Genomic DNA, 17,460 nt, shown 5'->3' on the forward strand with positions numbered 1-17,460 from the left:
TGAGGCCTCTTTACAGAAAAAGGGATCCGCTAGTATCAGAAATGGACGCAAAACAACTACCGCATGAGTTCTATATTACTTTTGGATCAAAAGAGGCTGCAGTGGAGGAACTATGAAGAAACAGTGAAGAACACGAAGAACAGGAAGAAACCCTAATGCGGATCTAAGGTGCGGGAAAGCAGGAACTTACAGCTGCAGATCTACTGCGGAGGGTCACCGCCGTTCTCTAGATCGACTCAGGTTGATGCAGCGGCCGAGGTTGAGGAAGACGAGATGCGCTGCAGCGGCGGTGGAGCTCGAGCAACAGAAGGGTTGCGAGAGGAAGAAGACGCTGGAAAGGCGAAGAATGAGGAAAGACCGGTCGGGCCTATTTATAAGGAAAGACTCTTAAGTGGGCGCGAAAAACAAGGAGGCCGAAAATATGGTTATCCAGCTACTAGGACGCCTCGATTCTCGGGATGGCCTTTAAGATAAGGATTCATTGAGATATGTTGTACAAAGTGTGAATTAAGACAGATGACATCATGGCGGGTTACCACAGATCCAGAGGATGATGTCATGGCGGGTTACAAAAATTCCGTACAAACGAAGAGCAGAAGATTTTTTTCTAAGTGTTGAAGATTGACATGAACCAGATCAAATCAATTTGGGGCCTAATATTGGGGATATAACTATTAGGTATGACCCGCCCAGGAGGGGCCGTATACCTATGAAGATTCATGAAGCCCAAGACGGCGTTGGAAGATTGCGGTTCAGTTAAGAGCCCAAGGCCCAAAGGCGACTTAAAGCCCGTAGAGATAAACCGCCATATGTATGTAACTTATATTGTAAGGCAAGAATAGAGAGAGACCGAGCCGGACACTGTTTTTGAGCCGGCCGATACTCTGTGAGCCGCTGGGCGTCGACCTCTGTATATAAAGGGACGACCCGGCGGCGGTTCAGGGCAAGTAACATCAGATCGAGAACTAGGTCAAGCGGATTCACTCCCTGGTAATCGAGACATAAGCAATCCCACTCAAAACTGGATCATAGGCTTTCACCTTCACCGTAAGGGGCCGAACCAGTATAAACCCCGTGTCCTTTGTCCCGATTAACCCCTTTAAGCTTCCTAGTAGTGATGGATCCACGACTAAGTCCTTTCACTAGGACATCTAACATGACAATTCCATGACAGATATGTTGGGATATCACAATATATCGTATTTAATTAATGCACCTATATACTTGGTAAAGGGTGGAAGGCTTGGCCTTTTGCTCGGTGTTTTGTTCCACTCTTGATGCCTTAGTGTTCGTCATACCGATGTTATGTTCCTTGATTTTGCGTCCCTAACACGGTGGGGGTTTATGGGCCCCCCTTGACAGTTCGCTTTGAATAAAACTCTTCCAGCAAGGCCCAACTTTGGTTTCCATTTGCTTAATAACAACTAAAATTTGCATAGGGAGTAATTAACCCAAGGATTCTTAATCAACAACCTGGGTCAGTGCTCCTCGTGAGTGTTTGTCCAAACCAGGCAACCTGTGGGGCCACCACGAGGAAACCCGAGGTCTGGTTTTACTCATAGCTTGTCCCATCCAACCGTGGCCTGAGACAAGATATGCGCGGTTACTATCGGGATGTCGGCATGTCGGGAGGTCTTGCTAGTTTTGTTTTACCATTGTCGAAATGTCTTGTGTACCGGGATCCCGAGTTTGATCGGGGTGTTCCGAGATGGACGATTGTCTTCGTGGATCGTGAGCTTGTCATGGGCTAAGTTGGGACACCCCTGCAGGGTTTAAACTTTCGAGAGTCGTGCCCGCGGTTATGTGCCAGATGGGAGTTTTTAATATCGGGTTGTAGTGAACTTGACACTAAACTCTTTAAAATACACCAACTACGTATGTAACCGGGATGGTCTCTTTTCAACGAGGTTCGGGAAGAGAACATGGTGGGGTTATGTTTGGACGTAAGTAGTTCAGGATCACTTCTTGATCATTACTAGTTTGCGACTGTTGCGTAGCTTCTCATCTTGATCTGGTAATCGCAAGTTAGCCACCATACATATGCTAGCGCTTGTTGAAACTCCACCACTTAACCATGCCATACCTATTTACCGAGGATGATATGATTGCTGAGTCCCTGTGACTCACAGAATACTACAAACACAGGTGCAGGTACCGTTGAGTCTAATGCAGGAGATGCCACTGAGCTCCAGTGGGAGTTTGACGAGGCCCGTGGGCGTTTCTATGTTACCTACCCGGATGATCGTTAGATGACCTAGTCGGAGTATCCGGGTCTTAGTAGCAGGTTGGTGTTTTCTTTTATCTAGTCCGTAGTCGGACGCTACTATATGTATGGATGATTGTATGATGATTGTCATATTTATGCTACTTTGGGGCAAAAGTGTATGCCTGAATCTCGTATTCTATCCTTTTCACTTGGTTGTATGAATTTGTATATCACCTTGCTAGGCGTCCGAAACGCGATTGTGCCCCAATCATGAGTTCATCACGTGATTGGGATAGAATTGCATCTTGGTGTTACAACCAGGCATGTGACACGCAACTTAACAAAAATACGGGAAAAAAAGAGACGCCTTGGAATCGTACTTGTGACCGGCGCCCTCAGTGCCGCTTAGGCAAGCTGGCGCTCGAAGGCAAGCGGGAATGGGCCGGCCCAGCGTCGATCGCTAAAAATTTGGGGGGGGAAGCGCTACGTAGAATATTGTGAGTTGTAGGAATCGAACCTGCATGCCACTGTTGAATCAGTTGCCAAAATAACCAGTACGCCTCGATGGCTCTAATAATATAAATGCGAAAAAACAACTATCTGACCCTTGTTTCAGTCCCAGTATAATTTATCATAAAAAATATGAAAAATATTTCACGAATTTGAAAAAAGTTCATCACTTTTGAAAAAAGTTCACTGATTTAAAAAAAGTTCATCTATTTTGATTAAAAAAATTCAAAAAATGTAAAGGAGTTCACCAATTTTTTTAAAAAAAATCATCAATTTTGATCAAAAAGTTCAAGGATTTAAAAAATAGTTCATCAATTTTGATGAAAAATGGTCACGACTTTGAAGAGAGCTCACCGAATTTAAAAAAATTCATCGATTTTGATGAAAAAAGTTCACAAATTTGAAAGAGTTCACCTATTTTTGACTAATTTGAAAAAAAGGTTCACGGATTTTCAAAAAAAGTTCACAAATTCAAAAACTTCGTCAATTTTGAATAAAAAGTTCACGAATTGGGAAAAAGTTCACTATATTTTTTTTCCAAAAAACACATGCATTCAAGAAAAAGAAAATAAAAATTAACTAGAAATAAGAAAATGGAAAATAAACAAGAAAAGAAAAGAAGATGCAATAGAAGAAAAAAAAGGACCCCAAAAATCAAACCAAGGTTGTTGCGTAGTTGGCTACCGTCGCTAGCATCAAACGAGGAAGTGGCAAGGTCGAGAGTTCGAGTCTTCACCCGTGCGCACTTTTTTGCTGTTTGAAACGGAAAAAAAAGGGATCAATGGGCCAGCCTATCGTGCATGGAGGGGTGTGTGCGCCCGTTTGAGGAAACGCCTAAAACGGGCGCTTAAGGCGCCGAATAGGGTTTGGCCTTATGACCTGGCGTTGCTTAACTAGTCCTGCTAACTACTCTAACAGGCGGCTCCTGCTGACAAGCTAAATGCACGGAATTATTTAGCGCACTTTTTTGCTGTTTGAAACGGAAAAAAAAGGGATCAATGGGCCAGCCTATCGTGCATGGAGGGGTGTGTGCGCCCGTTTGGGGAAACGCCTAAAACGGGCGCTTAAGGCGCCGAATAGGGTTTGGCCTTATGACCTGGCGTTGCTTAACTAGTCCTGCTAACTACTCTAACAGGCGGCTCCTGCTGACAAGCTAAATGCACGGAATTATTTAACCACATAACGCAACATTCAGATTTGAAAATTGTCTGTTTTTTTCCAAAAAATTTGTTGAAAATTATCAACAATTTTGAACTCCAAACTTTTTATGGATTTTTTTGAATTATGAACATTTTTGAAAAACACAACCAAAACTTGAAAACGTGAACCATCTTTTATATCTCCAAAGTTTTTTTTATGTGCAAACACTTTTTGAAAAACCAAACAATTTTTAAATCTGAGCAAAAATTTAAAGTGCAATTTTTTTTGCAAATATGTTCCCAAATTTTAAAAAGTTAGAAAGTGTTCGCGCTTCTAAATTTTATGAAGGTTTCAAAAATTGTAGTGTTTTCAAAAAATTATTCATGTTTTTCAAAGGGTGTTTGCAATTCAAAAAATGTTTGAGTATTTAAAAAATGTTTCATGTTTTCAAAATTTCTTTGTGTTTGTCAAAAAAAAGGTCGTAATTGTAAAAATTGTTCAATTTTTTCCAAAAAAAATATTTGGACCTTTATTTTACCTTTTTCTTTTAATAATATGTGTATGTGAAAATTATTGACAATTTTGGTTAATGTTTCAAAATGAATCAAAATAAACTTCAAATCTCGACGTTGCGTTATGTTGTTAGATGGTTTGCGCTTATCTATAATCAGCAAAAGTCAGTTGTTGGACTTGCTAGCGGCACGAGATTGAAACCATCAGGTCTCAAGTTCGATTCCATGTGAGTCTGTCTCTACTACTATAGTACAACATTTTTTGAATTTGGCTAGCCAATCGCTGCAGTAGAGGCAATTTGGTAGCCGTTGATTTGCTATGTGAATCGCCATCTTTCATCAGTACCAAACTTGAATGATCCAGCGGTTGATGTTTCTTGGATTCGCGCCTATACGGACGCGCGCCAAAACGCTTCCAACCTGGATCTTTCCAGACTCGTCACAGCGTGCTACATGCCTGCACCCAGCGGTCTGGTGCTGTTGAAAAGGAAATCCATTTACCAGCAGTTTTTACATGTAAAAACACTCACAAGCAAACGTAGCAGCAATTTGACACCACGTGCATGGCACGTACCTTATACTAGTATATTTTAGATATTTTTAGATGTGCGTTACAATAAAGAAAAAACGTGCTTCGCGTCTGGGCCGGCCAGTCGCGTCCGGCCGCAGCCTTGCCTGTCACGTGGACAATCCCCTTAAAACACGCTCAAGGTTTAAAATAGACGGGATCAATTGTTCGGTGTGCTGATTTTCGGAATTCAAAATTCAGGGTTTGGTTTAACTTTCATCTACAAGTTTAAGGTTTATTTTAAACTTTTCCCTATATATATTATGGCAATTCATATATCGCGCAGGCGGTCGAGCGAACACGAATCCCCACAGGCTGTTTTCGGCAGGTCATGCAAGATGATCCTTCTGTTCATGGGAAGGTTTCATTCGGGTTATTTCTTTCCTTTTTCTCTATGATGTATTGTCATTTTTATTATTTTGTCTCGTTTGTTTTTATGTTGCTTTCTATTTTTTCTATTCTAAATTCATAAATGTACTTTAAATTCATGAGCACTTTTTCTAATGCGTGATTTGTTTATTTTCTGAACAATTTTTAAATTGACAAACAATCTTTAAAATTACCAAAAAATTGAGCAGTTTTTAAAGATCTTGCTTTTTAAACTCATGAACACTTTTAAATTCATGGATATGTTTTCATCTTCATAATTTTTTTTAAATACAAACATTATTTAAATTCATGAATGTTCTTAAATTTATTAACATTTTTTAAGCTCACAGAAAACATCCTGAATATTTTTAGAAAGATGTAAACGTGTGTTAATAGAAAAACTGGTTCATTTTTTTAAAAAAAGTGAGCTTAAAAACAACACGGGGAAAATCGCCAACACAATACATGTGTGTTTGTGCGCAATCTTAACTTTTCTTATAAAACTAATAAATCTTTTAAGAGAAAAACCCGACCAAAATGAAAAGATCGACAGATAAACCGATCAGGGAAAAAATCACCAGCGTAATATGCACATTGCGGTATATAGGCCGCGGACTGGTTAGTTCCGATACCGTCATGTGTGACCCACAAATCCAACCAAACCCTTACAGGCAGGTTCACTTCCTAAAAAAACATTGGAGCTCTCTTAGGCCTTATTCTTAGGGAGCTTAGTAGTTGTATGGAAAACTCTCCCCTTCAGACTTTTATGTCGAGCCGCCCCCTCTATTTTCCACTCCGTCGGTCAGTGATAGGGGGGGGGGGGGTCTCGGTGCCTTCGCTCCAGCTAGTAGTTTAGGTTAGAGAATTTTTGTCCTCCCAAGTGCGGCGCTCAGGTGGATGGTGGTGCTTCTTCTTCGAGTTTGCCCTCTAATCTCTGACCTTCCTTGAGTTTGTCCATCTAGATGTAGTTGATAAAGCTCCGGTGTAGATTCTTGCCGTCCCCTTGAGGCGGCGAGGTTAGTGTTTCTTGTCATGCATGTGCAACGACTAGATCTGGTATCAGTTGCTTCAGACCTATTCAAGGGTTCAACGACGATGAATGTGGCTCCAGGGCATTGATCCTTAGTGGCACGTGCACAAAAACTTCTCGGCTGTCATCGACAAGGTCAAGCCAGCTCCAGTAGGGACGGCAACAGTGGCGCGTCGGCGGTAGTGGTAATTAGGTGGACTGGAGACCTCAATGTAAATTTTATTATGTCTGAGGTGCTTTGTAATTGAATGAAATTTCGTAATTGATCTGAATCTTTTCGCGTAAAAATAGTGCCTTAAGTGATATACATGGGAACGGCCACAGAAGGAATTTCCAATGTGGCAGCTAGTTGTGTAGCCGCTTGTATTGTTTTAAATTTAAAAATCTAAACAATAATTTTTCAAAGAAAAAAAATCAAAAGTCAACTTGATAATGGAAAAAAATGTATACAAAGATGAAAAATGTTCACGTATCTACATGAAAAGCTCTTCATATATATGAAAATAAAAGTCAATCTCATGTTTAAACCATGTTAATATAGAAAGAATAAAATGAATGTATTTGAACAAAGTTCATATATGTCAAAAAATATTTTCATATAACTATTTAAAATATTAACGTACTTTCTCAATAGGAAAAGAAAAATAAAGTAATCAAAATAAATTGGAATGAAAAATAAAACCTAGAAGAGGTGGAGCAAGAGACATAAAATAAAATGACAGGGAAAATAAAAAGATTCGAAAGGAAAAAAACAATAGAAAAATAGAAACAGTCGGAAAAAAACGTCATATATATTGGGACTCGCCCATTACTACGTCTAAGCCTCCAATCCACGAAATTACTTGGTAAACCCCCTTGTAAAGATCACTTTTTCCACCTTCTCTGTTGCTGGCAAGTGGCACACTACATGTCACCCCTTGTCGCAACATGGTCCTTTTCTCTTTTTCCGTAGATTCATTTTTTAAACGGTTTATCTGATTCACGTCCAAATCATGAACCAGTTTTTTGGTTTGCCAAACTTTATTTTCCCCAAAAAACAAAGAAAAACAGGAAATAGAAAACCAAAATTGATATCAAAAAATGAAAAAAACGATAACCAAAAAAAGAACAAAAACAGAAAAAGAATGGAACCAGAAAACCCATAAGCCGGAAACATGGTTGTGCTCTTTGTTTCTATTATTTAAAGCACATTTTTTTTTTCGAGAAGCACATGCCATGTTTTCCCCTTTTCAGGAAGCACAATTGAGCTTGTCGAGGAAGCATAGGTTGTGCTTCTTCTTTTTTCGGAAAAGCACAACTGTGCTTTTTTGTTTTCGGGAAGGACAGTTGTGGTTCTCTCGTGAAAGCATAGGTTATTGTGCTTCTTGTGGAAGGACAGGTTGCGCTTCTCGCAAAAGCACAACTGTGATTTTTTTCTTTCCTTTTCGGGAACACAGTTGTGCTTCTTGTGGAAGCACTGATTGTATTTTTCCCCATTTCGGGAAGCATTGTTATGCTTCTCGCAGAAGAACATTCGCATAAAAGCGCTGCTTCATGAAAGAAAAAAAATCACCCAGAACCTAAGGAAAACCAGTTAAAAAGTTTTTTTAAGCAAAAAAATGGCCCAGGACAGGTGTAAGCAGCTAAAATGGGCCAGCCACTTGGCAACTGTAACATAGGAGGCGAGAGTGCAAAAACAGTAATACTCCCTCCATCCGGAAATACTTGTCATTAAAATGGATAAAAAGAGACATATCTAAATATTTTTTTATCCATTTTAATAACAAGTATTTCCGGACGGAGAGAGTAATAATTTAGAGTACATTATCGGGAGATCCTATTGTGTTTTCTGGCTTGTGTTTCTTGACGCTCGCTACAGCGTGGGGTGGCCGGCCCACGAAGGAGCAGCGCACAAAAAAAAGCGCAAAAACTATCCAGAAAATAGCGCCATAACCGCGATGAATCGAACTCACGACCAACATGTCCTACAGTGTTCGACTAACCACTCGGATGTGCGGTTGCAAGTGATTAAGTACAGCCCTAAACCTTTAAAACCTATTAGAGCCGCCGTTACATGATTTTTTTTTAAAAATGAAACATCACAGATTTCGGAAAAAGATTCTGAACATGCAAAAATACTTTGCACTATTCAAGAAATGTTCAATGATTCAAAAAAGTTCATCAATAATAAAAAATTGCTAACAAAAAATTGAAAAATGTTTATCAAAATCTTGAAAAAAACGTTCACCAATTTTAAAATAGTTCACAAAACTGAAAAAAATTCATAAACTTCGGAAAAGCTGATCATATTTGAAACAAATGGTCACTGAATTTGAAAAAGTTCATTGATTTCGAAAAAAGATCATGAAATTTGAAGAAATTTCATTGAATCTGAAAAAAATCATTGAATAAAAAAGATTTCATCGAATTTGAAAAAAATCATTGATTTTTACAAATAGTTTACTAAAAGTAAATAATCATTGATTTTGAAAAAAGTTCACCAAAAATGAAAAACAACTCACCGATTTGGAAAAATGTTCACTGCATTTAAAAAAAGTTCATCAAATTCCAAAAAAGTTCATTGATTTTAAAAAAAAGTTCATTGATCTAACAAAAAAGTTCATTGAAATTGAAAAAAGTTTATAAAATTTGAAAATAGTTAATCAATTTTTAAAAAGTTTATCACACTTGAAAACATATTATATAATTTGAAAAAGTTCATTAATTCTGGAAAATATTTATCAATTTGGAGAAAAGTTTGTCAATTTTGGAAAATATTTCCTTGATTTGTTGAAAAGTTCATTGAATATGAAAAATAAAAAGAGACAGGGAGAAACGAAAAAACACAGAAAGAAAAATAAAAAAGAGAAAGCAAAACAGAAAAAGAAAACATAAAAACGGAAGAAAAGCGGGTAAAATAAAATCCCCGGAAGCTACCCCAGAAAACCGGGTGAAAAAAACCAAACTAGGACTCTCGCGCACTAAGAGAAAGAGGTAAAAGAACAAACTATCCCGATAGCCAAGATGGTTAGTACCCTTCTCTCTGAACAAAGGGGTTCTGAGTCCGAATCCCCGCATGCACCTTTCTTGGAGTTTTTAACAGAGAAAGAGAAAAATAAATGGGCTGGCCCAGTTAATGCGACTGCAGCCGGTTAGGAAAATTGCTTTTAACCGGCGCCTGCAGTGCCGAATAGGGAATGCCTAAATTATCGCTATAAGCTCTAGATAGAAAATAGCACTATGTTTCACCTATTGTGAGACGGTAGCTCACCTGGCTCAAGTGAACCCGCTAGTGGCCCAGCCAGTACTGCTATGTCACATTTTCTGTTTTAGTTACCTTAATTTGTTATTCGTTCGCTCTGATTTTTATTTTCTATTTTGTTACTTTAATTTATATCTATATCTTTACAAATATAGAAATACCCAAAATAAGCACATCCAACTAATCTTGACCATCAAATCAGGTCAATCTGACAGCATGGACTGCTTCAATGGCTAGTGCACAACATGCTTAGCGGGCATTTAAATATCAAATATCAATGTCAGTGCTAATCATATAATTAACATATAAATAATACCATACTTAATTTCTACGTGCAGTTAGTATACCGCATAATATCAACTATTCTACCTAATATCCACGTGCGATAAATATACTGCCTAATATCAACGTGTTGTGCGCACACATTTACTAGTTTTTGAAATATTCTTAATACATATATTCCAAACTTAATTAATTAGTTTTAAAAGCGTTCATCTCGCATTTAAAAAATGCTTATACGCTGTAAAAAGATATACTCACGAGATATTTTTTCATGATTTTCATAAAAATGTTAATTTCTTTGTAATATTTTAGAAAATATGTATACAATGTAAGCGAATGTTCAAGTAATTTAGAATAAATTATTACATACTATTTTAAAAAAATCTTGACATTAACATAATTCACGTGTTTAAAAAAATCAACTTTTTTGAAAATGTTTACGTAATATTAAAAAGGAAATCTTTGTTTTTTCTCAAAGGAAAATGTTTTGTACCATTCAAAAAACATATTCATGGCATTACAAAAAAAAGTTCTAACAATTAACAAATGTATTGCACGTTTAAGAAAATGTTCATGGCATATATGAAAATGTTCAATGTATTCTAAAAAGTTCACTGCATATTGAAATAATGTTTAACATGTTTTCGGAAACTATTGAACATCTATGTAAAAAAAGTGTAACCTGTATTACAAAAATGTTCAAGGTGTACTGAAAAAAATTCAATGTGTATTTTCCTAATGTTAAACTTGTATATGAAAAATGTTCAACTGTATTTAAATAAAATTAGACATTTTTTGGTAAAACGTAAAAAACTAAGATAAAACTTCAAAAAAAGATAAAAACCTATAGAAAAAGCCAGAGAAACAAAAAAATGATAAAGGAAAATAAGAATAAAAAGATGCACGTAATTTCTAAAGCCGGTTTGTACCAGTGAATGGAATCTTGCCAAAAACCCAAACTAGGTTAGCATGAAAAGGAAGTCCAGATTCTCAAAAACAAGGCAAGTCTAGAGCTGAAAGCTTCAGGTGAGACCAAGGTAGGCTACACTCCCTTGTGTTAAGGGATGATGGTGCTCTGGTGCTGTGTATTTGTTTGTTGTAGATGCTCTTTCGTTTCTTTGATGCGTAGCAATTGGGTGGTTGTAGCTGCTAATGTAATTCAGGACGACTTTGGCTCACATGTAGACTCTTCTTCTATGGATCCAGCTGACCCTGAGCCGTGCAACTCTTCCTCTCTTGCACTGCTCCCATGGCTATTACTTCCTCCATAAAGAAATATAAGCATTTAGATCACTAAAGTAGTGGTCTAAATGCTCCTATATTTCTCTATGGAGCGAGTAGTTGAGATAGAATTTGAAATAGGCAATTGTTTGTTCCTTCTTCAGGAATATTCTGAATGGAGATCTTGAGTTGCTGTGAATAGACATCATTTGTCTGCAAGATCGTTTATGATTCATAAAAGTGTGTGTATGTATATCATTGGCCAAAGATCATGTCTTTCTTCCTCCTTTTTAGCTCAGTTGACCTGTATCCAGGTGCAAATACTTCCCTTTCTTTGTTATTATGTTGTCTCTCTGTTTACTGCAGAGATACATTGGCTATATGCACGTAGTTTCAGATAAATCTTGGTTACTTTGTACTGATCATAAATCAGTGATGCATCTATTTTTTAGTCATGTGTTTTAATTGTTGTATTGTGAGATGTAGTAGCTTGGAGTAAATAGCTTTACACTATCAAATCTGACAGCGCGACGCGCCCCCTCCCTCCATGCTTCGCCATTGGTACTTTCTCCCTACATTGCCGTCTACGCTCCCATTGGTTGATGCTAGCCATGGAGGCCGTCTTCTCTAACCGTGCACCGCCAAGACATGGAGACCCTGTCCTTCGAGCACACCAACCCTGACCTACGCATCCCATCGTTGCTCGGGTTCCCATGCCTCGCGGCCATGGAGGTCATCTCCTCAGACGGAGAGCCGGCCCTGGCCCCAACCCGCGTGGGCACTTGTGAAAATATCATCTTAGTTACTGATTTAATAAAGCAATGATATTTTGCTCTCTCCGGTGAAAATATCACTTTGATCAGTTAATACACGAGTCAAACGTAACTGCTAGCAGTCTACCATGCATAATATTATCTCTAAACTCATGTGCCCAAATTTCAAAAAATGTTTGTCTATTAAAAACATGTTCGCCTATTGAAAAAATGTTCTCAAATTCAAAAAATGTTTATGTATTTGAAAACAAATGTATCCAAATTCCAATAAATCTTCTTGAATTAAGAAATAGTTTACAAATTCAATAATTGTTCACAGATCCCAAAACTATTCAGGATTTTAAAAAAATGATCCAGGAAAGAAAGGAAAAAAAGAATCCCAAAACATATTCATGAATTTGAAAATAGAAACAAAAATATGAAAAAGAAAGGAAGGATGGAAAATATTAAAAAAGAGAAGGACAATGCTAACTTCCAGTCGACTAGAAGTTAGCGATAGATCTGCACGACTCAAAAACCGTAGATGGAAACAATAAATCGCTGGTGGTTTTTTTTCTGGTTTTTCGTTGCATAGTATGAGAAGAAAATATAAGTGCTTGAAAAAGGATTCGAACCCAAGTCTATGCAATAGCTATAGCTATTGAGCTGAACAACCAAGTAAGCCATCTTTAGTTGTTGCCTATTGTAGATAAACAATGTTACTTGAACCTTTCTTATTTCCGCCATATCAGAAAAATAATAAACTTTGGCTTGGTAACTTTCGCATAACCAGCGTGATAACTATGGTATGAGCAACATGATAACTATATCATGATAGGGCTGGTAACTACAGTACGAAAAGGTTTAAGCATGATAACTTTAGCATGGGGAAGTATGATAATTTAACACATAAATTATCAGTGAATGTTTCAAAAACGTTTTCCTTTGGATGAAAAGATGCCATGGTGTTTAAACGTAAGATATTTGGTCTGTCATGCATAAAATTGTCAAAAACTTGCATGGAAGTTATCGAAGGAGTTATGTTTCAACTTTTTTTTTCTCGAAGTCAAAGTTAACATGGTGGTTGAACGTAAGTAGTGAGGTCCGCGGTGCATAAATATCATGTCAAAGTTAGCATGGTCCTAAAAAGTTACCATGGGGTGTACATAAGTTATCACACTACAAGAAACCTATTAATCTATGACGGATTCCTGGTGACATTTTGGAAATCCGTCATGGAAACCGTCGCCGGCCAGCAATCTCTGTTTGGGCCCAAAAACTATAGCCCCTTAATGACGGATGCGGAGGTACTGTCACGAAAACCGTCACGGATAGACCTATTGGGCCTAGCTTTCCTCCCCTCATACAAACATCCAGACCATCTCAAATTGCTCCTACTGATGTGGCATAGGCATATTAGTTGATTTTTTAATACTGTAAAAAAACAAGGATCCTAATGAAATTAGATGGCTCCAAACTGAACGAATAAACTTATGTATAGCATACAAACACGTGGGGCCAACATGAATCAGGTCTAGTACCAGGCACCCAAGGAAGAAGACACTGAAACAGGCTGAAGTAAAGCGCGCGAAGGAAAAAACGTTCAAGTCGTATACGCGGCAAAGTCCGAAACAGGAAGCGCTCGGAGGAGAAACATTCAAGTCGTTGACGCGGGGAGTTAAAATTTTTGGGAGCCAACCCATTTATCTCCACAGCCCACCAGCCCGAGAGGCCACAGCCTCGTGCCTCTCCACATGACCACGCAAACCCTAATCCGCCTCCACCCACAGCCGCCGCCTCCTCTCCCTCTCTACTCCCGATTCAGATCCATGCCCAGCCTCCCTCGACGCGCGACTGCCACCCCCTTGATCTCCCGCGCCGCCGCCCCAACCATATCCCGCTCCACCTCCGTCTCCCACCCTCTATCGCTCCTCCACCGCCCCCACACTCTCCCCTATGCAGCCTGCTCAGATCCGCGATGGGGGCACACGCGGCCGTAGCGGCGGTCCCGCATCCGCGTCAAGGTCAGCCCCCTGTTCGTCGTCATGGGCGCGGTGGTCATGAGGAAGGTGGTTGAAGTCGGCGAGATGGACGTTGTCGCCTACCCGCTGCCCAGGACCAAGGACGGCTGCCCCGACGCTCCGGTCTTCACAATCTCGGTCTAGGAGAGGAGGGGTTGACCACTGTTTTATTCAGCACTGCTTGGCCTTATTCGCATCGCCACAAGTGACCTCGCCGGACCACTTGCCATGAAGGTGAGAACCCTTTTCGCTCCCCACTAAATGACTAACAATCCATTTAGGATGCCAGGATAGTGTTTTGTAGTAAAGTAACTTCTGTGGAAGGGAATAATTGTTTTAGAAAGATAGCAAGATGATGTTACGGTTTATATTTTGCATCGTTGATGTGACTGATCTTTTTTAATGTCTAGATTTATATTTACATCTTTTTTTCATGAACATGTATTAGTAACAAATATATGTGGGGTGCTTACATATTTTCTGACGTCGTGATGTGTTTGTATGTGCCGTGTTTGTATGTGCCAATTTACTTTACAGATATACATCATTGAGATCGATCAAAATATGATGAAGAGTGTATATGAAACTGAAAAGATGGTATGCTTAAAGTACGACTATGGAGTAATCTAGGCAGACAAACTGAAACTAATCCTCAATAAGACTCAGAAAATAGTAGAATCCGGAGGAGTTATTTCAATGAATCACTATTGATATCTTGCCCAATGATCAAAAGTAGTAGTGGCTCAAACAGGTAGCACTCATAAACAGACCGTCTGTGCAGATTGTATCTGTAGATAAAAACATTACTTTTAGACAAATAATAGATAAAACAGTATGTAGCTCCCAAGAGCCTTTGCTAAAATTATCTAGCTGGAAGTGTATGTAGATAGCAACTAAATGGTACTCTTTTTATGTAAAACTAACCTTCTAGCAGTTAGTTACAGCACATTTTAGGACAACAGAAAAGTGCACTGCTTAATCTCATACGAGATGGTAACTGTGTGCAAGCACCATATCTAACTGTGCTTAGTCATTCTAAACTGTGAACACACTGAATTATTTGTCTAAAAAGTAATGGGTGTTATTTATACAGCGACTTGAGACACAACTGACAACACAACTCTTAACAGAGCTACAAACAATGATAAAAGATCACAAAAGTTGAGCCAAGCAACTCAAAAAGTATCAACCTCATAGTGCAGAATTCAGTTTGAGATTCTGAATGTGCACGGGGCATCTTAGTCTTAGAGGTGAAGTTTAATCTACAGCAGATGTACTGACACCACGAAGGGTGTTGTAGAGCAGAAGATTTCCCATGGCAATTTCCATACCATGCACATGATCGAGTTACATTGATTTAAGCACCAATCAACCACTTTTAGCTAAAAGTAAATAGGCTCTGCCCCTGAGTTAATTGACTAACCTGGGAACCAAAATCATTTAGACCATTATTTGTGTTTATTTGAACTGAGTCTTTTGCTTTCACTACATCGTCAGTAGAGTTGCTCCTGGTACTACTTTTTACCTGTGTGTTCATTGAGTTGTTGGCCTCTTAAGTAAAACATTTTGCACCAAATACTATTGCTCGGGATTATGGTTCAATGTGTATCTTTCATTTTACGTAGTGGTTAAGTGAAATATTATATATACTAGTAGGTGGGTATGTGCACAACACGTGCGGGGTTCAATTGATGGATACAAATCTTATCCCTTCAAATACAACACCTTCTTGCATGTATGGCTTCAGTGAGTCCATCGCTGAAGTCAGTTCTGATTTGTATGTAAAGGTTCACATATTTAGAATTGGTATCTTGCACTGTAGCCATCTTAAAAAAGCTTCACCAAGAGCTTCCAAATCTCGTTGATGCGATACATTAGTGTGCAATGCTGCGGACACTCGTGGTCCTGCTCTCAGTGCGTGTGCCGTGACCAGCTACGCATGAATGGATAACATCATACATAAGTGAACTTTTCCTACATTGGCTGATATGATGGTTCTGTAAATTAGCAGTGCCTTCGTCGGTACTCTAGCCACTATTGTAGCTGTGAATCCCACCATTTTGAGCTGCTCGATGGACACTATCAACGGCTCACTTTGCTTTTTTGGCCTTGAAATACGTATGTTTAAAACTTGTACACTATATAGTAGTATAGATATCTCAACAGACATAATTAACTCAAATGTACATGTTTAATCATTTCATGTTCTTTGTTTTAATAGAAAATTTCTTTGAAATGTCCCTGTAAAGATTTGTTGCAGCCACATATATCAACCGAATTATGCTCTAATCCGCCAGGATAGGTATTCCACCAACCATCTCACTGCTAATATTCATATTTGATTTCTTTTTGTGTGATATTGAGATGTGCATATGTGTTCTTTTTGCCTGCGGCAATTCTTGTTTGCTTGCTGCTAAAAATGGGCATGTTGACTGAAAAATGCGATGTTGCTGTACATTGTTCCTTGTTCCTGTCATTTTATTGTGGGTGAGCTAGTCACGCTGTCATTTTAAATAAATATTTGGGTGAATGTTTCCCATAATGTATTCTCATGCTAATAGTTCTCACAATTCGTTTTCTGCTGTTCTTTTGCAGGTAATTGAGGTAGAACAGAAGATATTACACTTGAGTTTAGTTTAGAAGGGTAACTCCACTTGGGATGGAACAGATGATACTACACTCAAGACAAGCAACACAGATTATATGTATGATGTATATAAATCTCCGTTGTGATTGTGATATGTAATTGTAATCTGTTATGGTGATCTGAATTTTGTAGTTGTGAATCTGTATTTGTGCACTATATGTTTTTCTTTGCTAAATGGAGATTCTTTACTTTTTTGTGTGGATCAAATATTGGCAACCTGGGCTGAAGATGGGTCTGAACAGGTAAGGACAATAATGATCTAGAACGTGCAAGTATAATAAATGTGTATAAAAGGCAAGCTAAAAAGAATATTAAAATAATGGAAAAGTGGTTGAAGGCCCAATAAACAGTGGACTACATGGGCCTAAATATTTGTAGAAAGATAAATTACTGGGCCTTATTGTTGGGCTGCCAAGTCAGATCGACCATGGTGCCACATCAGCTGCCATGTCATGGATATCCATGACGGAAATGTCCGTCACAAAGGTCCGGGCCTGGATGGGCCTAGGGCAAGTCGGTGACGGTCAAAAATCTGTCATGGAGGCCAGGTTGCCAATTATGACGCGATATACATGACGGATTTCGTGTCCGTCATGCATACCCATCCATGATGGTTTTCCACTGTCCCGTGACGGATTGAAGCTGTGATGGATTAACAGATTTCTTGTAGTGTCATGTCCTCGATGTGTAAAATATCATGTCATTTGCATAGAAGTTACCATGATATGTTTCAACAACTCCCCACCCCCACCCCGGTCGCCAAAGTTTTTTAGACTGGGGTACATAAGTTATCAAATCTGCAGTGTGTGACATACCATGCTATTCACACAAAAGTTATCGAGAGGATATTTCATCAACTCCCCCCCCCACCCCCGTCGCCAAAGTTATCAGGACAGGAGTACATAAGTTATCATGCCTACGATGTGTGAGTTACCATGCTATTGACAGAAAACATACAGAG

The 17,460-nt window shown here is 38.8% G+C and overlaps 1 long non-coding RNA gene across 1 annotated transcript; it reads left to right on the forward strand.

Annotated features, from left to right (window-relative positions):
- The first annotated feature begins 13,539 nt into the window (after positions 1-13,539).
- On the forward strand, positions 13,540-16,687 carry LOC119277031. The gene is made up of 2 exons (XR_005136906.1): positions 13,540-14,086; positions 16,448-16,687. It is a non-coding gene; the product is annotated as an uncharacterized LOC119277031 (long non-coding RNA).
- The last annotated feature ends 773 nt before the right edge of the window (positions 16,688-17,460 follow it).

This window comes from Triticum dicoccoides, chromosome 3B, assembly GCF_002162155.2.
Source record: "Triticum dicoccoides isolate Atlit2015 ecotype Zavitan chromosome 3B, WEW_v2.0, whole genome shotgun sequence".
In the NCBI taxonomy this organism is placed as follows: domain Eukaryota; kingdom Viridiplantae; phylum Streptophyta; class Magnoliopsida; order Poales; family Poaceae; genus Triticum; species Triticum dicoccoides.